Consider the following 25,473-nt stretch of genomic DNA (forward strand, 5'->3'; position numbering starts at 1 on the left):
CGTAAATTGAATAGAAAAACAATAGTACTTGTATTAATTCATGAAGAACAGCAGAGCTCCACACCTTAATCTATGGGGTGTAGAAACTCCACCGTAGAAAATACATAAGTGAAAAAGGTCTAGGCATGGCCGTGAGGCCAGCCTCCAAACGTGTACAATTGTCTCAGATGGTCAAAAGACAAAAGCTTGGTCTAAAAAGACGTAAAATAAATCTCTAAAAGTAGTTTATATACTAGACTAGTAACCTAGGGTTTACAGAAACTGAGTAACTAAGTGTAGATAGTGCAAAAATCCACTTCTGGGGCCCACTTGGTGTGTGCTTGGGCTGAGCATTGAAGCTTTTTCATGCTTAGGCTTTTCCTGGAGTTAAACGCTAGCTTTGGTGCCAGTTTGGGCGTTTTACGCCAGAATTTTTAGGCTGACTTTGAACGCCAGTTTGGGCCATAAAATCTCAGGCAAAGTATAGACTATTATATATTGCGGGAAATCCCAGGATGTCTAATTTCCAACGCAATTGAGAGCGCGCCAATTGGGTTTCTGTAGCTCTAGAAAATCCACTTCGAGTGCAGGGAGGTCAGAATCCAACAACATCTGCAGTCCTTTTTCAGCCTCTGAATAAGATTTTTGCTCAGATCCCTCAATTTCAGCCAGAAAATACCTGAAATCACAAAAAACCACACAAACTCATAGTAAAGTCCAGAAATGTGATTTTTGAATAAAAACTAATAAAAATGTAATAAAAAGTAACTAAAACATACTAAAAAGTATGTAAAAACAATGCCAAAAAGGGTATAAATTATCCGCTCATCACAACACCAAACTTAAATTATTGCTTGTCCCCAAGCAACTAAAAACAAAATAGGATAAAAAGAAGAGAATATACAATGAATTCCAAACTTATCAATGAACTTAGTTCCAATTAGATGAGCGGGACTTGTAGTCTTTTTGCTTCTGAACAGTTTTGGCATCTCACTTTATCCTTTGAAGTTCAGAATGATTGACATCTATAGGAACTTAGAATTCAGATAGTGTTATTGATTCTCCTATTTCAGTATGTTGATTCTTGAACACAGCTACTTTATGAATCTTGGTCGTGACCCTAAGCATTTTGTTTTCCAGTATTACCACCGGATACATAAATGCTACAGACACATAACTGGGTGAACCTTTTCAGATTGTGACTCAGCTTTGCTAGAGTCTCCAGTTAGAGGTGTCCAGAGCTCTTAAGCACACTCTTTTTGCTTTGGACCACGACTTTAACCGCTCAGTCTCAAGCTTTTCACTTGACACCTTCACGCCACAAGCACATGGTTAGGGACAGCTTGGTTTAGCCGCTTAGGCCAGTATTTTATTCCTGTGGGCCCTCCTATCCATTAATGCTCAAAGCCTTGGATCTTTTTTATTACCCTTGCATTTTGGTTTAAAGGGCTATTGGCTTTTTCTGCTTGCTTTTTCTTTTTCTTTCTCTCTTTTTTTTTGCCATTTTTTTTTCATTTATATTTTTCGCAAGCTTTGTCTATTCACTACTTTTTCTTGCTTCAAGAATCAATTTTATGATTTTTCAGATTATCAAATAACATTTATCCTTTTTCATCATTCTTTTAAGAGCCAACAATTTTAACATTCATAAACAACAAATTCAAAAATATGCACTGTTCAAGCATTCATTCAGAAAACAAAAAGCATTGCCACCACATCAAGATAATTAAACTAATTTCAAGATAGAATTTGAAACCTGTATTTCTTGTTCTTTTCAATTAAAAATATTTTTCATTTAAGACAGGTGAAGGATTCATAGGACATTCATAGCTTTAAGACATAGATATTAGACACTAATGATCATGTAATAAAGACACAAACATAGACAAAACATAAAGCATAGGAACCGAAAAATAGAAAATAAAGAATAAGGAAATTAAAGAACAGGTCCACCTTAGTGATGGCGGCTTGTTCTTCCTCTTGAAGATCTTATGGAGTGCTTTAGCTCCTCTATGTCTCTTCCTTACTTTTGTTGCTCCTCCCTCATGGCTCTTTGGTCTTCTCTAATTTCATGGAGGAGGATGGAATGCTCTTGGTGCTCCACCCTTAGTTGTCCCATGTTGGAACTCAATTCTCCTAGGGAGGTGTTGATTTGCTCCCAATAGTTTTGTGGAGGAAAGTGCATCCCTTGAGGCATCTCAGGGATTTCATGATGACGAATTTCCTCATGCTCTTGTTGAGGTCCATGAGTGGGCTCTCTTGTTTGCTCCATCCTTTTCTTAGTGATGAGCTTGTCCTCTTCAATGAGGGTGTCTTCCTCTATGACAATTCCAACTGAATTGCAAAGGTGACAAATGAGATGAGGGAAGGCTAACCTTGCCAAACTAGAAGACTTGTCCGCCACCTTGTAGAGTTCTAGGGATATGATCTCATGAACTTCTACTTCCTCTCCATTCATGATGCTATGGATCATGATAGCTCGGTCTACAGTAACTTCAGACCGGTTGCTAGTAAGAATGATAAAGCGTTGAATGAATTCTAACCATCCCCTAGCTACGGGCTTGAGGTTAAGCCTTCTTAGTTGAACCGGCTTGCCTCTTGAGTCTCTCTTCCATTGAGCTTATTCCACACAAATGTCACTAAGGACTTCGTCCAACCTTTGGTCAAAGTTGACCCTTCTAGTGAAAAGGTGAGGATCTCCTTGCATCATTGGCAAGTTGAATGCCAACCTCACATTTTTCGGACTAAAATCCAAGTAATTCCCCCGAACCATTGTGAGCTGGTGCACGAAATTGTGATTTCTGGTAATGGCTTCTTAGGCCAGATACTCTGATCTAGTTTTATTGTCTGTCATAACTTCGATACAACTAACCAGCAAGTGCACTGGGTCGTCCAAGTAATACCTTACGTGAGTAAGGGTCGAATCCCACGGAGATTGTTGGTATGAAGCAAGCTATGGTCACCTTGTAAATCTCAGTCAGGCGGATATAAATCAGTTATGTGGTTTTCGAATATTAATTAATAAAATAGGGATAGAAATACTTATGTAAATCATTGGTAGGAATTTCAGATAAGCGAATGGAGATGCTTTCGTTCCTCTGAACCTCTGCTTTCCTGCTATCTTCATCCAATCAGTCTTACTCCTTTCCATGGCTGGCTTTATGCAAGGGCATCACCGTTGTCAGTGGCTACATCCCCTCCTCTCAGTGAATAATATGCTCACGCACCCTGTCACAGCACGGCTATTCATCTGTCGGTTCCCGATCATGCTGGAATAGGATTCACCCTCCTTTTGCGTCTGTCACTAATGCCCAGCATTCGCGAGTTTGAAGCTCGTCACAGTCATTCAATCATTGAATCCTACTCAGAATATCACAGACAAGGTTTAGACCTTCCGGATTCTCTTGAATGCCGCCATCATTCTAGCTTACGCCACGAAGATTCTGGTTAGGAGATCTAAGAGATATTCACTCTAGCTTAATTCATGTAGAACAGAAGTGTTTGTCAGGCACGCGTTCATAAGGGGGAAGGATGATGAGCGTCACACATAATCATCACCTTCATCACGTTCTTGGGTGCGAATGGATATCTTAGAAGAGAAATAAGAAGAATTGAATAGAAAACAGTAGTACTTTGCATTAATCTTTGAGGAACAGCAGAGCTCCACACCTTAATCTATGGAGTGTAGAAACTCTACCGTTGAAAATACATAAGTGAAGGTCCAGGCATGGCCGAGATGGCCAGCCCCCTAAAACGTGATCAAAGGATCATAAGGTAATCCAAAGATGTCAAATACAATAGTAAGAGGTCCTATTTATAATAAAATAGTCACTAGGGTTTACATGAGTAAGTAATTGATGTATAAATCCACTTCCGGGGCCCACTTGGTGTGTGTTTGGGCTGAGCTTAAGTGTAGCACGTGCAGAGGCCATTTGTGGAGTTGAACGCCAGTTTCTGTGCCAGTTTGGGCGTTCAACTCTGGTTTTGGATCCTTTTCTGGCGCTGGACGCCAGATTTGGGCAGAAGGCTGGCGTTGAACGCCAGTTTACGTCGTCAATTCTTGGCCAAAGTATGGACTATTATATATTTCTGGAAAGCCCTAGATGTCTACTTTCCAACGCAATTAGAAGCGCGCCATTTCGAGTTCTGTAGCTCCAGAAAATCCACTTTGAGTGCAGGGAGGTCAGAATCCAACAACATCAGCAGTCCTTTTTCAACCTCTGAATCTGATTTCTGCTCAAGTCCCTCATTTTCAGCCAGAAAATACCTGAAATCACAGAAAAACACACAAACTCATAGTAAAGTCCAGAAATGTGAATTTAACATAAAATCTATTAAAAACATCCCTAAAAGTAACTAGATCCTACTAAAAACATACTAAAAACAATGTCAAAAAGCGTATAAATTATCCGCTCATCACAACACCAAACTTAAATTGTTGCTTGTCCCCAAGCAACTGAAAATCAAAATAGGATAAAAAGAATAGAATATACTATAAATTCCAAACTATCAATGAAACAGAGCTTCAATCATATGAGCGGGACTTATAGCTTTTTGCCTCTTGAATAGTTTTGGCATCTCACTTTATCCATTGAGGTTCAGAATGATTGGCATCTATAGGAACTTCAGATTTCAAATAGTGTTATTGACTCTCCTAGTTCAGTATGATGATTCTTGAACACAACTTCTTTATGAGTCTTGGCCGTGGCCCTAAGCACTTTGTTTTCCAGTATTACCACCGGATGCATAAATGCCACAGACACATAATTGGGTGAACCTTTTCAGATTGTGACTCAGCTTTGCTAAAGTCCCCAATTAGAGGTGTCCAGGGTTCTTAAGCACACTCTTTTTTTTCTTTGGACCTTGACTTTAACCGCTCAGTCTCAAGTTTTCACTTGACACCTACACGCCACAAGCACATGGTTAGGGACAGCTTGGTTTAGCCGCTTAGACCAGGATTTTATTCCTTTAGGCCCTCCTATCCACTGATGCTCAAAGCCTTGGGATCCTTTTTATTTGCCCTTGCCTTTTGGTTTTAAGGGTTATTGGCTTTTTCTGCTTGCTTTTTCTTTTTCTTTCTAATTTTTTTTCGCCTATTTTTTTCTTCTCTTTTTTTTTTTTTCTGCAAGCTTTGTTCTTTGCTGCTTTTTCTTGCTTCAAGAATCATTTTTATGATTTTTCAGATTATCAAATAACATGTCTCCTAGTCATCATTCTTTCAAGAGCCAACATATTTAACATTCTTAAACAACAACTTCAAAAGACATATGCACTGTTCAAGCATTCATTCAGAAAACAAGAAGCATTGTCACCACATCAATATAATTAAGCTAAGTTCAAGGATAAATTCGAAACTCATGTACTTCTTGTTCTTTTGAATTAAAACATTTTTCATTTAAGAGAGGTGATGGATTCATAGGACATTCATATCTTTAAGACAAAGTTACTAACTACTAATGATCATGTAATAAAGACACAAACATATATAAGCACATAACATATAAAAACAAAAAAAAAAAAACAGAAGAAATAAGAGCAAGGAATGAATCCACCTTAGTGATGATGGCGTTTCAATGATGTTCTTGAGCTCTTCTATGTCTTTTCCTTGCCTTTTGTTGCTCCTCCTTCATTGCTTTTAGATCTTCTCTGATTTCATGAAGGATGATGGAGTGCTCTTGATGTTCCACCCTTAGTTGCTTCCAATAATTGTGTGGAAGAAAATGTATCCCCTGAGGTATCTCAGGGATCTCTTGATTTGTAGTCAAATGTTCTACCACTGAGCTATAGACCCTTGATGGAAGCTTTTGTCTTCCCTTTCCTTTTTCTAGAGGTTTCTCTGGCCTTAGTTGCCATCAATGGTTATGGAAAAAACAAAAAAGCTATGCGTTTACCACACCAAACTTAGAATGTTGCTCGCCCTCGAGCAAAAGAAGAAAGAATAGAAGAATTAGAAGAAAATATGGAGGAGATGGATGGGAGTGTGTATTCGACCATATGGGTGGGATTGGGTGGGGGAGAGATGTTGAATTTTGAAGGTAGTGGGTGTATGGATGTGAGTGGTAAATGGAAAGTAGAAGGGATGATCATGAATGGGAAGAGAGATGATGAGGTAGGTGGGGATACTGTGGGGTCCACAGATCCTGAGGTGTCAAGGCATTTACATCCCTGCACCAATTTAGGCATGTAAAATGCCCTTGCACACAACTCTGGGCGTTCAGCGCCAGGTTGGTGCCCATTTTGGGCGTTCAACGCCCCTTTGCTGCCATTTCTGGCGTTGAACGCCAGAACCATGCTTGTTCTGGGTGTTCAGCGCCAGGATGCTCCCATTCTGGGCATTCAGCGCCAGAACTATGCTCTGTTCTGGCGTTTGAACGCCAGACAGATGCTCCTCCAGGGTGTGATTTTTCTTCTGCTGTTTTTGATTCCGTTTTTGATTTTTTTTTTTTTTTGTTTATTTTGTGACTCCACATGATCATGAACCTAAGAAAACATGAAAAACAATAAAAATAAGAATTAGATAAACATTGGGTTGCCTCCCAACAAGCGCTTCTTTAATGTCAATAGCTTGACAGTGAGCTCTCATGGAGCCTCACAGATGTGCAGAGCTTTGTTGAGACTCTCCAACACCAAACTTAGAGTTTGGATATGGGAGTTCAACACCAAACTTAGAGTTTGGTTGTGGCCTCCCAACACCAAACTTAGAGTTTGACTGTGGGGGCTCTGGTTGACTCTGCTTGGAGAGAAGCTTTTTCTGCTTCCTCTCCATGGTTGCAGAGGGAGATCCTTGAGTTTTAAACACAAGGGAGTCCTCATTCCATTGAAGGACTATTTCACCTCTGTCAACATCAATCACAGCTCTTGCTGTGGCCAGGAAAGGTCTTCCTAGGATGATGGATTCATCCTCTTTCTTTCCAGTATCCAGGACTATGAAATCAGCAGGGATGTAAAGGCCCTCAACTTTTACCAATACATCTTCTACGTGTCCATAAGCCTGTCTTCTTGAGCTGTCTGCCATCTCTAGTGAGATTTTAGCAGCTTGCACCCCATAGATTCCCAGTTTCTCTATTACAGAGAGGGGCATGAGGTTTATACCTGAACCAAGGTCACACAGAGCTTTGAAGATCATGGTGCCTATGGTACAAGGTAGTATGAACTTTCCAGGATCCTGTCTCTTCTGAGGTAATGTCAGTTGATCCAGATCACTTAGTTCATTGATGAACAAGGGAGGTTCAACTTCCCAAGCATCAATGCCAAACAATTTGGCATTTAGCTTCATGATTGCACCAAGAAACTTGGCAGTTTGCTCTTCAGTAACATCCTCATTCTCTTCAGAAGAGGAATACTCATCAGAGCTCATGAAGGGCATAAGGAGGTTCAATGGGATCTCTATGGTCTCTAGATGAGCCTCAGAGTCCTTTGGTTCCCCAGAGGGAAGCTCCTTATTGATCACTGGACGTCCCAGGAGGTCTTCCTCCTTGGGATTCACGTCCTCTCCTCTCCTCACAGGTTCGGCCATGGCGCTTATGTCAATGGCCTTGCACTCTCCTTTTGGGTTCTCTTCTGTATTGCTTGGGAGAGTACTTGGAGGGATTTCAGTGATCCTTTTACTCAGCTGGCCCACTTGTGCTTCCAGATTTCTAATGGAAGACCTTGTTTCATTCATGAAACTTACAGTGGCCTTAGATAGATCAGAGACTAGATTTGCTAAATTAGAAGCATTTTGTTCAGAGTTCTCTGTCTGTTGCTGAGTTGATGATGGAAAAGGTTTGCTATTGCTAAACCTGTTTCTTCCACCATTATTAAAGCCTTGTTGGGGCTTTTGATCCTTCCATGAGAAATTTGGATGATTTCTCCATGTTGAGTTATAGGTGTTTCCATAAGGTTCGCCTAAGTAATTTACCTCTGCTATTGCAGGGTTCTCAGGATCATAGGCTTCTTCTTCAGAAGATGCCTCTTGAGTACTGTTGGATGCAGCTTGCATTCCATGCAGACTCTGAGAAATCATATTGACTTGCTGAGTCAATATTTTATTCTGAGCCAATATGGCGTTCAGAGTATCAACCTCAAGAACTCCCTTCTTCATAGGCGTCCCATTATTCACAGGATTCCTTTCAGAAGTGTACATGAACTGGTTATTAGCAACCATGTCAATGAGTTCTTGAGCTTCTGCAGGCGTTTTCTTTAGGTGAATGGATCCACCTGCAGAGGTGTCCAATGACATCTTAGATAACTCAGACAGACCATCATAGAATATATCCAGGATGGTCCATTCTGAAAGCATGTCAGAAGGATACTTTTTGGTCAACTGTTTGTATCTTTCCCAAGCTTCATAGAGAGATTCACCTTCTTTCTGTCTGAAGGTTTGAACATCCGCTCTGAGCTTGCTCAGCTTTTGAGGAGGAAAGTACTTGGCTAAGAAAGCCGTGACCAGCTTATCCCAAGAGTTCAGGCTGTCTTTGGGTTGAGAATCCAACCATAATCTAGCTCTGTCTCTTACAGCAAAAGGGAAAAGCATGAGCCTGTAGACTTCAGGATCTATTCCATTAGTCTTAACAGTATCACATATCTGCAAGAATTCAGTCAAGAACTGAAAAGGATCTTCAGATGGAAGTCCATGAAACTTGCAGTTCTGCTGCATCAGAGAAACTAATTGAGGTTTCAGCTCAAAGTTGTTTGCTCCAATGGCAAGAATGGAGATGCTTCTTCCATGTAAATTGGAATTAGGTGCAGTAAAGTCACCAAGCATCCTCCTTGCATTATTATTATTTTCGGCTGCCATCTCCTCTGCCTGTTCGAAAATTTCTGAAAGGTTATCTCTGGATTGTTGTATTTTAGCTTCTCTTAATTTTCTCTTCAGAGTCCCTTCAGGTTCTGGATCTGCTTCCACAAGAATGTTCTTATCCTTGCTCCTGCTCATATGACAAGGAAGAATGGCCAGAAAAATGATAATAATAATAATAGAGATCCTTTATACCACAGTATAGGGATCCCTTTGTAAGTAGAAGAAGAGGGGGAGATAAAGGATGTGATGTAAAGGAAGAAACACAACTGTGAGGATTGGAATGTGAGATGAGATGTTAGGACATGAATGAATAAATAGAATGAGATGGGGGAGGAATAATTTTCGAAAATTATTTTGAAAAAGAGTTAGTGATTTTTGAAAATAGTTTTTGAAAAAGTTTAGTATTTTTTTTCGAAATTTTTTTTTTTGAAATTAAAAATAAAAATAAGATTAATTAATTAATAAAAAGAAATTTTTGAAAAAGGGGGAAGATATTTTCGAAAATTGAGAGGGAGAATTAGTTAGGTGGTTTTGAAAAAGTTAAGAAACAAACAAAAAGTTAGTTAGTTAGTTGAAACAAATTTTGAAAAGATAAGAAGTTAGGAAGTTAGAAAAGATATTTTGAGAAGATATTTTTGAAAAAGATAAGATAAGAAGATATTTTTGAAAAGATATGATTGAAATTAGTTTTGAAAAAGATTTGATTTTTAAAATCTCAATTAATGACTTGATTCACAAGAAATCACAAGATATGATTCTAGAACTTAAAGTTTGAATCTTTCTTAACAAGTAAGTAACAAACTTGAAATTTTTGAATCAAAACATTAATTGATTAGTTATTTTCGAAAATTTTATATAAAAATAAGAAAAAGATTTTTGAAAAAGATTTTTGGAATTTTCGAAAATAACTAAGAAATTTGAAAAAGATTTGATTTTTGAAAAAGATTTTGAAAAAGATAAGATTTTCAAATTGAAAATTTGATTTGACTCATTGGCAACAACTTGATTTTTAAAATTTTTGAAAAAGTCAACTCAAATTTTCGAATTTGATGAGAGAAAAAGGGAAAGATATTTTTTTGATTTTTGAATTTTTATGATGCAGGAGAAAAACATGAAAATTATGCAATGCATGAAATTTTTAGATCAAAACAATGAATGCATGCATGAATGCTATGAATGTCAAGATGAACACCAAGAACACTTTGAATGTCATGATGAACATCAAGAACATATTTTTGAAAAATTTTTAATGCAAAGAAAACATGCAAGACACCAAACTTAGAATTCTTTAATACTTAGACACTAAGAATTCAAGAATGCATATGAAAAACATGAAAAGACACAAAACAAAAATTCATCAAGATCAAACAAGAAGACTTACCAAGAACAACTTGAAGATCATGAAGAACACTATGAATGCATGATATTTTCGAAAAAATGCAAGATGCATATGCAAGTGACACCAAACTTATAATGTGACTCAAGACTCAAACAAGAAACACAAAATATTTTTTATTTTTATGATTTTCTAATTTTTTTGGATTTTTATTTTATATTTTTCGAAAATTATATGAAAAAGAAAGGATTCCAAAATTTTTAATATGAATTCCAGGAATCTTGCCATGTTAGTCTAAAGCTTCAGTCCAGGAATTAGTCATGGCTTTACAGCCAGCCAGGCTGCAACATATAATTACATGGGCTGGAGTGATTAGTTGAATACCAATCCCAAAGTAGTTTGGGTATGGCTTTACAGCCAGATATGATTCAACATATTTCATGAAACACTAGAATTCATTCTTAAAAATTTTTTGAAGCCATAGAATAATTTATTTTTGAAAACATTTTTATAAATTTTCGAAAACAGATGAGAAAATTTTAGAAATTTTTTTTTTTTTGAAAAATTTTTTTGAAAATAAAATAAAAATTACCTAATCTGAGCAACAAGATGAACCGTCAGTTGTCCAAACTCAAACAATCCCCGGCAACGGCGCCAAAAACTTGGTGCACGAAATTGTGATTTCTGGTAATGGCTTCTTAGGCCAGATACTCTGATCTAGTTTTATTGTCTGTCACAACTTCGATACAACTAACCAGCAAGTGCACTGGGTCGTCCAAGTAATACCTTATGTGAGTAAGGGTCGAATCCCACGGAGATTGTTGGTATGAAGCAAGCTATGGTCACCTTGTAAATCTCAGTCAAGCGGATATAAATCAGTTATGTGGTTTTCGAATATTAATTAATAAAATAGGGATAGAAATACTTATGTAAATCATTGGTAGGAATTTCAGATAAGCGAATGGAGATGCTTTCGTTCCTCTGAACCTCTGCTTTCCTGCTATCTTCATCCAATCAGTCTTACTCCTTTCCATGGCTGGCTTTATGCAAGGGCATCACCGTTGTCAGTGGCTACATCCCCTCCTCTCAGTGAATAATATGCTCACGCACCCTGTCACGGCACGGCTATTCATCTGTCGGTTCCCGATCATGCTGGAATAGGATTCACCCTCCTTTTGCGTCTGTCACTAACGCCCAGCATTCGCGAGTTTGAAGCTCGTCACAGTCATTCAATCATTGAATCCTACTCAGAATACCACAGACAAGGTTTAGACCTTCCGGATTCTCTTGAATGCCGCCATCATTCTAGCTTACGCCACGAAGATTCTGGTTAGGAGATCTAAGAGATATTCACTCTAGCTTAATTCATGTAGAACAGAAGTGTTTGTCAGGCACGCGTTCATAAGGGGGAAGGATGATGAGCGTCACACATAATCATCACCTTCATCACGTTCTTGGGTGCGAATGGATATCTTAGAAGAGAAATAAGAAGAATTGAATAGAAAACAGTAGTACTTTGCATTAATCTTTGAGGAACAGCAGAGCTCCACACCTTAATCTATGGAGTGTAGAAACTCTACCGTTGAAAATACATAAGTGAAGGTCCAGGCATGGCCGAGATGGCCAGCCCCCTAAAACGTGATCAAAGGATCATAAGGTAATCCAAAGATGTCAAATACAATAGTAAGAGGTCCTATTTATAATAAAATAGTCACTAGGGTTTACATGAGTAAGTAATTGATGTATAAATCCACTTCCGGGGCCCACTTGGTGTGTGTTTGGGCTGAGCTTAAGTGTAGCACGTGCAGAGGCCATTTGTGGAGTTGAACGCCAGTTTCTGTGCCAGTTTGGGCGTTCAACTCTGGTTTTGGATCCTTTTCTGGCGCTGGACGCCAGATTTGGGCAGAAGGCTGGCGTTGAACGCCAGTTTACGTCGTCAATTCTTGGCCAAAGTATGGACTATTATATATTTCTGGAAAGCCCTAGATGTCTACTTTCCAACGCAATTAGAAGCGCGCCATTTCGAGTTCTGTAGCTCCAGAAAATCCACTTTGAGTGCAGGGAGGTCAGAATCCAACAACATCAGCAGTCCTTTTTCAACCTCTGAATCTGATTTCTGCTCAAGTCCCTCATTTTCAGCCAGAAAATACCTGAAATCACAGAAAAACACACAAACTCATAGTAAAGTCCAGAAATGTGAATTTAACATAAAATCTATTAAAAACATCCCTAAAAGTAACTAGATCCTACTAAAAACATACTAAAAACAATGTCAAAAAGCGTATAAATTATCCGCTCATCATGAGCCAATTCTTTGGGTTCGGGTTCACACTTTGATCATGGTTCTTAGTGATCCATGCATTAGCATAGAACTCTTGAACCATTAAGATTCCGACTTGTTGAATGGGGTTGGTAAGAGTTTCCCAATCTCTTCTTTGAATCTTATGTCAGATCTTTGGATATTCACTCTTTTTGAGCTTGAAGGGGACCTCGGGGATCACTTTTTTCTTGGCCACAACTTCATAGAAGTGGTCTTGATGGACCTTTGAGATGAATCTCTCCATCTCCCATGACTCGGAGATGGAAGTTATTGCCTTCCCTTTCCTCTTTCTAGAGGTTTCTTCGGCCTTAGGTGCCATTGATGGTTATGGAAAAACAAAAAGCTTTAGCTTTTCCCACACCAAACTTAGAAGATTTGCTCGTCCTCGAGCAAAAGAAGAAAGAAAGGGGTAGAAGAAGAAGAAATGGAGGAGATGGAATTGAGTGGAGGGTTCGGCCAAGGGGGTAGTAGTGGGTGTGTTGTGTGAAAATGAAGGTGGTAAGGAGGGGTATTTATAGGGTAAGGGAGAGAGGGTATTTCGCCATGTGTGGGTGGGTTTGGGAGGGAAATGGTTTGAATTTGAATCGTGAGGTAGGTGGGGTTTAATGATGGATGGATGTGAGTGGTGAAGAGAATATGGGGAAGAGGGTAAGATTTGATAGGTGAAGGGTATTTGGGGAAGAGGTTTTGATGGGATTGGTCAATGGTATTTGGGGAAGAGTGTTATGGAAAGGTGTGAAGAGGAGAGAAGAAGAGGTGGGGTAGGCGGGGATCCTATAGGGTCCACAGATCCTGAGGTGTCAAGGAATTTGAGTCCCTGCACCATTCTGGCGTTTAAATGTCCATTCTGTGCCAATCCTGGCGTTTAACGCCAGCTCTGCTACCTTTCCTGGCGTTAAATGCCAGTCTGCTGCCCATTTCTGGCGTTAAACGCCAACCAGATGCCCATTTCTGGCGTTTAACGCCAGCCAGATGCCAGACAGCCCTTTCTGGCATTAAACGCCCAGAGTGCTGCCCATTCTGGCGTTTAAACGCCAATAAGCCTGTCCTCCAGGGTGTGCTGTTTTTAATGCCATTTTTCATTCTGTTTTTGATTTTTCAATTGTTTTTGTGACTTCACATGATCATCAACCTAAAGAAAACATAAAATAGCAATGGAAAATAAAATAAATATAATTAAATAACATTGGGTTGCCTCCCAATAAGCGCTTCTTTAATGTCAATAGCTTGACAGTGAGCTCTTAGAGAGCTTCACAGAGACTCAGAGCTTGATGATGGCCTCCCAACACCAAACTTAGAAGTTGAGTGTGGGGGCTCTAGTTGACTCTGTATTGAGAGAAGCTTTTCATGCTTCCTCTCCATAGTTACAGAAGAAGATCCTTGAGCCTTAAACACAAGGTAGTCCTTATTCATTTGAAGGACTAGCTCTCCTCTGTCCACATCAATCACAGCTCTTGCTGTGGCTAGGAAGGGTCTTCCTAGGATGATGGATTCATCCTCATCCTTCCCAGTGTCTAGGATTATGAAATCAGCAGGGATGTACAGGCCTTTAACCTTCACTAAGACATCCTCTACTAGTCCATAAACCTGTTTCCTTGAATTGTCTGCCATCTCTAGTGAGATTTTTGCAGTTTGCACCTCAAAGATCCCTAGTTTCTCCATTACAGAGAGGGGCATGAGGTTTATACTTGACCCAAGGTCACACAGGGCCTTCTTAAAGGTCATGGTGCCTATGATACAGGGTATTAAGAACTTTCCAGAATCCTGTTTCTTCTGAGGTAATTTCAGTTGAACCAGATCATTCAGTTCATTGATGAGCAATGGGGGTTCATCCTCCCAAGTCTCATTACCAAATAGCTTGGCATTCACCTTCATGATTGCTCCCAGATATTGAGCAACTTGCTCTTCAGCAATATCTTCATCCTCTTTAGAGGAAGAATACTCATCAGAGCTCATGAATGGCAACAGTAAGTTCAGTGAAATCTCTATGGTCTCTATATGAGCCTCAGATTCCTTTGGTTCCTCATTAGGGAACTCCTTAGTGGCCAGTGGACGTCCCTTGAGGTCTTCCTCATTGGAAATCACTTCCTTTTTTTCCTCTCCAGGTTCGGCCATGTTGGTTATAGTTATGGCCTTGCACTCTCTTTTTGGATTCTCTTCTGTATTGCTTGGAAGAGTACTGGGAGGGAGTTTAGTAACTTTCTTACTCAACTGACCCACTTGTGCCTCCAAATTTCTAATGGAGGACCTTGCTTCAGTCATAAAACTGAGAGTGGTCTCAGATAGATCAGAGACTACAGTTGCTAAGTCAGAGTGGCTCTGCTTAGAATTATCTGTCTATTGCTGAGAAGATGATGGAAAAGGTTTGTTATTACCAAATCATGCTCTCCCACCATTATTATTATTGAAGCCTTGATTAGACTTTTGTTGATCCTTCCATGAGAGATTAGGATGATTCCTCCATGAAGGATTATAAGTGTTTTCATAGGAATTTCCCATGTAATTCACTTCTGCCATTGCAGGATTCTCAGGGTTATAAGCTTCTTCTTCAGAGGAAGCCTCCTTAGTACTGCCTGATGCAACTTGCATTCCAGATAGACTCTGAGAAATCATATTGACTTGCTGAGTCAATATTTTGTTTTGAGCCAATATTGCATTCAGAGTATCAATCTCAAGAATTCATTTCTTCTGAGTTGTCCCATTACTCATAGGATTCCTTTCAGAAGTGTACATGAACTGATTATTTGCAACCATTTCAATGAGTTCCTGGGCTTCTGCAGGCTTCTTCTTCAGATGAAGAGATCCTCCAGCAGAGTGGTCCAATGACATCTTGGACAATTCAGACAGACCATCATAGAATATACATATGATGCTCCATTCTGAAAACATGTCAGAAGGATACCTTCTGATCAATTCCTTGTATCTTTCCCAAGCTTCATAGAGGGATTCACCTTCCTTCTGTCTGAAGGTTTGGACTTCCACTCTAAGCTTGCTCAATTTTTGAGGTGGAAAGAACTTTTCCAAGAAGGCATTGACTAGCTTTTCCCAAGAGTTCAGGCTTTCTTTAGGTTGTGAATCCAACCATGTTCTAGCTCTGTCTCTTACAGCAAAGGAAAAGAGCATAAGCTTGTAGACCTCGGGATCAACCCCATTGGTCTTGACAGTGTCACAGATTTGCAAGAATTCAGCTAAGAACTGATGAGGATCTTCCAATGGAAGTCCATGAAACTTGCAATTCTGTTGCGTTAGAGAAACTAATTGAGGCTTAAGCTCAAAGTTGTTTGCTCCAATGGCAGGAATTGAGATGCTTCTCCCATGGAAGTCAGGAGTAGGTGCAGTAAAGTCACCAAACACCTTCCTTGCATTGTTGGCATTGTTGTTGTTTTCGGCTGCCATGGCTTCTTCTTGTTTGAAAAGTTCTGTTAGGTCCTCTACAGAGAGTTGTGCCTTAGCTTTTCTTAGCTTCCTCTTTAGAGTCCTTTCAGGTTCCGGATCAGCTTCAACAAGAATATTCTTATCCTTGCTCCTGCTCATGTGAAAAAGAAGAGAACAGAAAAGAATAGGAATCCTTTATGTCACAGTATAGAGATTCCTTTATGTGAGTAGAAGAATAGAAGAGTAGAATGAAGAAGAGAGAAGATGAGGAATTCGAACACAGAGAGAGAGAGAGAGAGAGAGAGAGAGAGAGAGGGTTCGAATTATAAGAGGAAAAGAAGTGTTAGTAAATAAATAAATAAATAGAATGAGATGAGAGAGAGAGAATTCGAATTTAATTAGATAGAAAAAAAATATTTTTGTTTTTATTTTAATTATTAGTTAGAATTCAAAAATTATAAAAAGGAATAAAATTTAAATTAAAATTTAAAATAATTAGTTAATTGAAAGAAAATTTGAAAAAGTGATAAGGGATTTTCGAAAATTAGAGAGAAAAAAGTAGTTAGGTGGTTTTGAAAAAGATATGATTGAAATAGAATACTTTTAAAATCAAACAAAAAGTCAAGTAGTTAATTGAAAAAGATTTGAAAATCAATTTTAAAAAGATAAGAAGTTAGAAAAAGTGAAATTAAATTTTGAAAAAGATTTGAAAAGGAAATTAAAAAGATTTGATTTTTGAAATTAAAGTTGATTACTTGACTAACAAGAAACTAAAAGATATGATTTTAGAATTTAAAGTTTGATCCTTTCTTAATAGGCAAGTAACAACTTCAAATTTTTGAATCAAAATATTAATTGCTAGCTTTAATTTTGAAAATTATGAAATAAAAATAAGAAAAAGATTTTGAAAATCAAATTTTAAAATTTTCGAAAATATTAAGAAGGAAATTGAAAAAGATTTTATTTTTGAAAAAATTTGAAAAGATAGAATTTTTAAATTGAAAATTTGACTTGACTAATAAGAAATAATTAAATTTTAAAACTTTATGACTAAATCAATTCAAATTTTTCAAAATTTATGAGTGAAATAAGGGAAATATATTTTTTATTTTTGAATTTTTAATGAGGAAAGCGAAAAATAACTAAATGATGCAAAACATAAAAATTTAAGATCAAAACTAATAATGCATGCAAGAATACTTTGAATGTCAAGATGAACACCAAGAACACTTTGAAGATCATGATGAACATCAAGAACATATTTTTGAAAATTTTTAAGAAAAGAAAGACATGAAAGATACCAAACTTAAAAATTTTTAAACTTTAGACACTAATAATTCAAAAATGCATATGAAAAACAAGAAAAGACACCAAACAAGAAAATTTAAAGATCAAATAAGAAAAATCAACAAGAACAACTTGAAGATCAATGAAGAACATAGTGCATATATTTTTCGAAAATTTTAAGAAAAGTTAAAACATGCAATTGACACCAAACTTAAAATTTGACACTAGACTCAAACAAGAAACACAAAATATTTTTTGGTTTTTATGATTTTATTAATTTTTTTGTAATTTTTCGAAAATTAATTGGAAAAAGAAAGTAAAGAAATTCAAAAATTTTTAATAAGAACTCCAGAAATCATGCAATGTTAGTCTAAAGCTTCGGTCCAAAAATTTAGACACGGCTTAATAGCCAGCCAAGCTTTATGTGAAAGCTTCGGTCCAAAAGATTAGACATGGCCAATGGCCAGCCAAGCTACAGTAGAGCATTACATACAACAGCCAAATTGATGGGAATCAAAAGGCTCTTGCAAAGATAAGTAGAAACCTCGGTCCAAAAGATTAGACATGGCTTAACAGTCAGCCAGGCTTCACATATCATCTGAAACTCTAGAATTCATTCTTAAAAATTCTGAAGAACAAAATATAAATTTTTCGAAAACTATTATTTAAAAAAAATTTTGAATTTTTCAAAAATAAAAATAAAAGTTTAAACATAAAATAAAATTACCTAATCTGAGCAAAAAGATGAACCGTCAGTTGTCCAAACTCGAACAATCCCCGGCAACGGCGCCAAAAACTTGGTGCACGAAATTGTGATCTCTAAAACGGCGCCAAAAACTTGGTACGCATGAATGTAATCTCAACTCTTTGTCACAACTCCGCACAACTAACCAGCAAGTGCACTGGGTCATCCAAGTAATACCTTACGTGAGTAAGGGTCGATCCCACGGAGATTGTCGGCTTGAAGCAAGCTATGGTCATCCTTGTAAATCTCAGTCAGGCGGATTCAAATGGTTATGAGGTTTTGATAATTAAAATATAAATAAAATATAAAATAAGATAGAGATACTTATGTAATTCATTGGTAGGAATTTCAGATAAGCATCTGGAGATGCTTTGTTGCTTCTGAACTTTTGCTTTCCTACTGCCTTCTTCCAACCATGCGTTACCTCCTTCCATGGCAAGCTGTATGATCCTCTCGGATGAAAACAAATCCATATGTGCTGTCACCGCATGGCTAATCATCTGTCGGTTCCCGCTAGCGTCGGAATTGGACCATTGTCCTTTTGCACACTGTCACTTGTGCCCTCACATTCGCAGGTTTGAAGCTCGTCACAGTCATCCCTTCCCAGATCCTACTCAGAATATCACAGACAAGGTTTAGACTTTTCGGATCCCAGATCCTACTCGGAATACCACAGACAAGGTTTAGACTTTCCGGATCCCAGGAATGGCTGCCAATAATTCTAGCCTATACCACGAAGGTTCTAATCTTAGATTAGAAACCCAAGAGAATATACTCCAGCTGTCGTCCAATGACTACGTTGAACATCATGTAGATCGCTTTGTGGTTGTCAGGCACGTGACCTTGGCTAAGCGAGTAACGAAGATTGGGTGATTGTCACGGGTCACCCCTTCATTCTGACTTAACTGAATTAAGTACGAGAGTATATCTTAGAGAAGAAGTAGGCGTGAATTGAATAGAAAAACAATAGTACTTGTATTAATTCATGAAGAACAGCAGAGCTCCACACCTTAATCTATGGGGTGTAGAAACTCCACCGTAGAAAATACATAAGTGAAAAAGGTCTAGGCATGGCCGTGAGGCCAGCCTCCAAACGTGTACAATTGTCTCAGATGGTCAAAATACAAAAGCTTGGTCTAAAAAGACGTAAAATAAATCTCTAAAAGTAGTTTATATACTAGACTAGTAACCTAGGATTTACAGAAACTGAGTAACTAAGTGCAAATAGTGCAGAAATCTACTTTCGGGGCCCACTTGGTGTGTGCTTGGGTTGATCATTGAAGCTTTTTCGTGCTTAGGCTTTTGCTGGAGTTAAACGCTAGCTTTGGTGCCAGTTTGGGTGTTTTACGCCAGAATTTTTAGTCTGACTTTGAATGCCAGTTTGGGCCATCAAATCTCGAGTAAAGTATAGACTATTATATATTGTTGGAAAGCCCAGAATGTCTACTTTCCAACGCAATTGAGAGCGCGCCAATTGGGTTTCTGTAGCTCTAGAAAATCCACTTCGAGTTCAGGGAGGTCAGAATCCAACAGCATCTGCAGTCCTTTTTCAGCCTCTGAATCAGATTTTTGCTCAGGTCCCTCAATTTCAGCCAAAAAATACCTGAAATCATAGAAAAATACACAAACTCATAGTAAAGTCCAGAAATGTGATTTTTGAATAAAAACTAATAAAAATGTAATAAAAAGTAACTAAAACATACTAAAAACTATGTAAAAACAATGCCAAAAAGGGTATAAATTATTCGCTCATCAACTACCTTTAATTTTTGTTTGTTGGTATATAAAAAATTAAACTGAACCTTTTTGGGTCATTTGTTGCTGTTAAAATATTATAGGGGATCATTTTCCTGAAAAGGTTGACTATCGCAAACTGAATGAGGAAGACAAGGCAATATTTGACAGCTTCAAATGTGTTACGTTGGCAACTTTGACAAAGTCTATCCTAAATATGAGTGTTGAAGGGGAGGAGAACCGGAAAAAATTCCGCAGGACTTTTGTCGTCTTTGTATAGAAGTGCTTCTTGCTGCGGACGACGGTAAGCATAGCCTCTGTGATCCATAAGCCGCCTATCATTTGTGTGGACAACATCCAACAGTGGGATTGGGCATGTCATGTGCTCAGATTCTTGAGAAAGGGATTCGAAAACAAGAGAAAGGGGAAGAAATAGTCCGTTGAGAGCTGTGTTTTTGTTTTGATGCTGATTTACTTCCATGAAACTAAGTTCCCTCACTTGGATGGACTTGATGCTCCCTCAGCACCGTGGGTGGCCTATTGGAAAAAGAAGATGATACTCGACCAGATTTCTATGGAAGCAACAGACACAATGGTAATGTGTTGATTTGAAGCATTGTGCATGCAGGAATATTTTTCTTGATAATTGAATTCGGTTGAGTGGTTGTGGTCATTTTGATTCACCTGATTATTTTTGTATTTCCTCGTTTCAAATACTCTGATAACTAAATAATTTTGTGTTTTAAGGACTTCTGTATAGAAAGCAAATAAAGGGGAAAGAGAAAAGAAAAAGGCAGAAAGAAGAAAAGAAAGTTGTTATTGTGGATTCTTCTTCAGAACAAGAATCTTTTTTGGAATCCAAATCAGAATCGAAATTTGACAATATAACGCTGGCAGAAAGAACAAGACAAAAGAGGCTCATGAAAAAAGAAAAAATTGTTCCAATGGATTCAGAAATATCAAGTGAATCTCAAAACCAGTGTAGTTTGAATGGTTCTAATTAACAATATTTTGTTCAACTTGTATAAAAAAGCAGACACTGCTTCTTTTGAATGTATATATGTTAACATTAATGTAAATGTTAATATTAATGTATGGATCTAATGTTAATGTATATACTGATTTAAGATGGATTACCCCTTGTCTTGTTATATACCTGTTGGAACTGCCTGGCTGCTGTTTTGTTGCAGGTTCACAGTGAAAGAAATCAGGGTGATTACCAATACATTATGAACTCCAAAAGAACACAGTGAACCGAAATTACAATACTGAACGAACCAAAAGGTAGAAACACACTAAATCCCTAAACAGTGATCCCTGAACCCTGAACCTAAACACTAAAACTAGAACCCTGAACACTGAACCCTGAACCTATAAACCCTAAATCCCTAAACCCTAAAACCTAAACCCTAAACCCTGAACCCGAACCATGGACTCTGAACCTGAACCTGAACCCTGAACACTGAACTCTGAACCCTGAATGCTAAATCCTAAACCCTAAACCCTAAAACTTGAACCCCTGTTGTAAACCCTAAATCCCTAAAACCCTGAACCCTGAACCGCAAACCCAAGACACCTAAATCATAAACCCTCAACAATGAACACGGTGAACCGAAATTAATACAAGGGGTTAACCAAAAGTTTGAAAGACACTGAACCCCTGTACACTGAACCCTGAACCCAGAAATCCTAAACTCTAAAGCCCTAAACCCTGAAACTCTAAACGCTAAACCTTAAACCTAAACCCTAATCCCTAAACCCTAAACTCTGAACTCTAAACCATGAACCAAAAAACAAATTCCAATTATTGAACTTAGAAATTAATAAACTAGATGTATCAAAAAACTGCATATACTAATATAGGATTTCAGAAAAAAGTGACTATTCATTAAAGACTATTAACATTCAGAAATTAAAGCTGCTATAACCATGGTGAACCGAAATTTGCTCATGGGTGAACAAAAATTTACATTAATAAAAACTAAAACTTGTACAATCCTCTCTTGGATAATTTCATATCTGGTGTATTGTAAAGAGTGGAGCTTGACTGAATCGATGATCCGGAGTCTAAAAGGTTCAACTACAAAAGACATAATTGTGTATTAGCAAAATGAACATTTCAATTTTAACTAATCAAAAGCAAGTCAATTTTACCTCGCTTGGAGCTGTCTTTTTCTTTTTCTTCATAGCATTTGAGATCTTTTTTTTTCAGTTTTGATCCAAGTCTGTTCTTGGGACGACCTCTTGTTTTGACACGTAGTGGGCTTTGAAGGTCATTCACATTGCTTAAGGTCGCTTCTTCATGGGTTAACAAACTTTTTCCTTTCCTTCTCCTTTGATATTCTTCCATCTCCGCCATAACCTTGTCAAATGATCGATGCAAAATTTTGGTCAACTCTTCAGACTCAGATACAAATTCACATATATTGTGTGACCGAAACACCAATTCATCAAATCTCTTAATTCTTGGCTCTAGTAGAGGTTCATCTTGGCTGCTCTTGATGTGTGTATGCCTCCTCTTTATGTTCTTGCTCCAGCGTTCCAATATGTATTTCGGTGTCACGTTATCCACTCTCTCAAAGCTTAGAACACTTAGGGAATGGCGGCATAATATGCCCCTAGACTCAAACAGCAAGCAATGGCACTTTACATCTTGTGATACTGCGTCGTAGGTGACGACAAACTTGTTGAATGTGGAGTTGGAAACCTGCTTTATGACTTCATATGTTGTGAAACCTAGGGTGGAATGCATTGATCTTGTGATACAATTCAATTTACCTCTAAATTGAGCTTGAACTTCCCTGAACTTCTCATGGGTATATACACACTGAAACTGTTCCTCTATTGCTGATTTTGTTGCACACGGTATCACAGTGTGAAAATCTGCAGCATCGAATTCTCTCTCTGCTTACTCTCTACTTGTTAGGCAATTGTCGTATTGCTTCACGAATTGTCTCAAGGAGCTATTCCGTGTGATGAACTTGTTGAAAAATGAATGCATACTCTCGTTCCTTTGCGTGCTTCTCATCCCGGCCCAAAAGTGGTGATCCAAGTAAACCGGAATCCATATATGCCGATCCTCGTACAGCTCTGCATACCAAACCGAAACTATAAGGTCTGGTGAACCGAAAACAGTGCATGCTTTTGGGAAAAAAAGATATGACCATAAAAAAAATTCAAATTGAAATCTCAATTACCTGAAAGCCACCTGTTGCCTCCGAGACCATACTTTGTGAGGAAATCGTTTCAGTTTCTGTCAAATGCATCTTTTGTGTACGAGTTTCAAAAAACATGGCTCATCTCTTGTTCAATATCAATGTGTCCCTTGTAGCCATTTAGTTTGCTTGGGATCTTTTTCATGATGTGCCAGATACACCAGCGGTGAATTGTTGTTGGCATGCATAGCTCAATTGCCCTTTGAATTGATGCGCATTGATCGGTAAGAATACCTTTTGGTGCCTTCCCTCCCATGCAACATAGCCAACACTTAAATAGCCATTTGAATGATTGAATGTCCTCATTTTTCATCAGCGCGCATCCAAGAAGTGTCGACTGGTCGTGGTGATTCACGCCAAAAAAAGAACCTAAAACCAAATTGTACCTGCATAAATAACAACCACAAGTTGGTGAACCGAAATATATACACTAACTGAACATTAAAAAATTGTTTGAATGACCTGAATACCTGTTTGTGTTATAGGTGGTGTCAAATGAAACCACGTCTCCAAAATACTCAAATGCAGCCCTGCTTCTTGCATCGGCCCAGAATGCATGTTTAATGCAGTGATCACCTACAAGGTTTCATTCTTACTAGGTACTTCCCAAATTCTTTGGCATCGTCTTCTTTGGAAATATTTCATACTTCCCTTGTGATGTAACTCCTTACATATTTTTCTATAAAACCTAGTTCACGGTGGCTGCCAGCTACTGCCACAAATGATTGGTAAGTTTTGCTCGGTCTGATTCCAGCTTCCGCATGGGTTTCAATGGTGCGACGCACGAACATGCTAAGCTCCCTATGTTGTTTGAGCATCTCAGCCTGGTCTGGACAACAAGGATGTGAGTGATTCAAAATAACTTTGGAAATTGTCCAAAGACCAACATTCTTTATTATGTGTACATAAATTCTGGCCGGACAATTTAACCCAGCTGAAGGATTTGTCTTCAAAGTTGGAGATATCGTTGATTTTCACCTCCCTTCTCTAAAGCATACAATTAGTTGATTCTTAATCTTGTCTCCGTCCCGAGTCGTGTTCCTGATTTTGGTAGAAAAACCGGCAAGTTTGGAATAATGTTTGTAGAACTTTGCAGCTTCTTCTAGTGTCTTGAAAATCATTCCCACCTTTGGGACAAATTTTTCATCCACAACACAGCTGGTCTACACGGTGAACCGAAATCTTATTTATGGTGAAGCGAAATCTTAATTACACTGAAACAATTATATGGTGCTAAGGGATGAAAACAGAACATATTGGTCTAATTTTTGTTAGACTCCTTTCTGCGTACCGAACCGAAAACATGAGCGTGATGAACCACCTCTTTAGTACTTACCGAACCGAAAAGTTACTCAAATTTACTCAGAGTTACTCACAGTTACTGAGACTTACAATTACTCACAGTTACATATTATCAATTGAATTGAATTCAATTCAAATGTAGATCACCTTAGTCCATTCATTTCACTTCAAATAAAATTAGCAATTTCATTCCATTAAATTTGATACAGAATTCAATAATCCAAACCTCATCAAATTGATGCGTTTCAGAAGAATCATCCAAATTCCAGTCATTCAAGTGATTTGAAGTTGATTCATTCATTGTTTCAATTCAAAAGTGCAGATCGAAGAAGAAAACGAAGAAGAAGATGAACGACGAAGCTAATTACGTTGAATCAATCCAGATCCATAATGCAGAGAAGAGAAGCGTGAAAGATGAGAACAACAAATTTAATTAGGTTAAAGAATAAGAAGGAGAACAGGAAAGAAGAATGTGAAAGAGGTTTACGTTGTATGAGAAGGTTTACGTTGAGAAACGTTGATAAAGCAAAATAAGGATTCGTTATATAGGTTATAAGTGGCGCGTGTAAAACAAACAGGGGTATCGGGGCGTGGAGTGAAAGTTACATGGATAGCATCCATGTAACTTTTACATGGATGTAGAGCTTTTCTATATTTTTTAATAATTTTGTTGTATATTAATTAAACCGGTTCAATTATGGTTCGATTCTAATTGGATTATTGAATCATTGAATCCGTCACTCGTAGGGGTGGCAAACGGGCCGACACCCGTTGAGTCGGGCTAAAAATTTGAAACCACTATAATAAAAAAACCTGCCTAACCTACACCGCATAAATCATGGGCTTTGGCGGGTTTCGGCCGGGCAGAGAGGGTTTCCCCGGCAGGCCGACCCTTTTTTTTAGGTCAAGGACTTTTGTAAAAAAAAATTTGTGCTTGTATTTGGATTGTTTCTTCGTTTTTATTTAAGTTATACTTTGAATTATGTTCTATGTTTGATTTATTAGAGACTTATGTTTTGGATAATGTTTGTTTTGCTTTGGATAATGTTAGTTTTATTATTTTGTTTCAAAAAATTTAGTTAAAGATTATGTTTATTAGATATTTAGAATTATAAAAACTTCAATGTTTGTGAATTTGGAAATTATAATTTTTTTATGTCTTAAAAAATTATAGGTTTATTGAAATGGTTGTGAAATTATATATTGTTTAATATTTAATAGTTAAAAAAAATAAAAAGAGAGTTTCGGCGGACTGGCCCGCCTTTAGAGACCGCCCCACTAGGCGGGACGGAGCAGGCCAGCCGATTTGCCACACCTTCTCACTTGACCGGTTTAATGATCGGTTTGGTTCTTGTAACCTTGCTATTAAGTATTAACTCAATGGTTTACCCTTGAACC

The 25,473-nt window shown here is 37.9% G+C and overlaps 1 non-coding gene across 1 annotated transcript; it reads left to right on the forward strand.

Annotated features, from left to right (window-relative positions):
• The first annotated feature begins 15,304 nt into the window (after positions 1-15,304).
• Positions 15,305-15,408, forward strand: LOC112731128 (small nucleolar RNA R71). The gene has a single exon (XR_003166919.1). It is a non-coding gene; the product is annotated as a small nucleolar RNA R71 (small nucleolar RNA).
• The last annotated feature ends 10,065 nt before the right edge of the window (positions 15,409-25,473 follow it).

The sequence above is a fragment of the Arachis hypogaea genome, chromosome 12 (genome assembly GCF_003086295.3).
Source record: "Arachis hypogaea cultivar Tifrunner chromosome 12, arahy.Tifrunner.gnm2.J5K5, whole genome shotgun sequence".
NCBI lineage: Eukaryota > Viridiplantae > Streptophyta > Magnoliopsida > Fabales > Fabaceae > Arachis > Arachis hypogaea.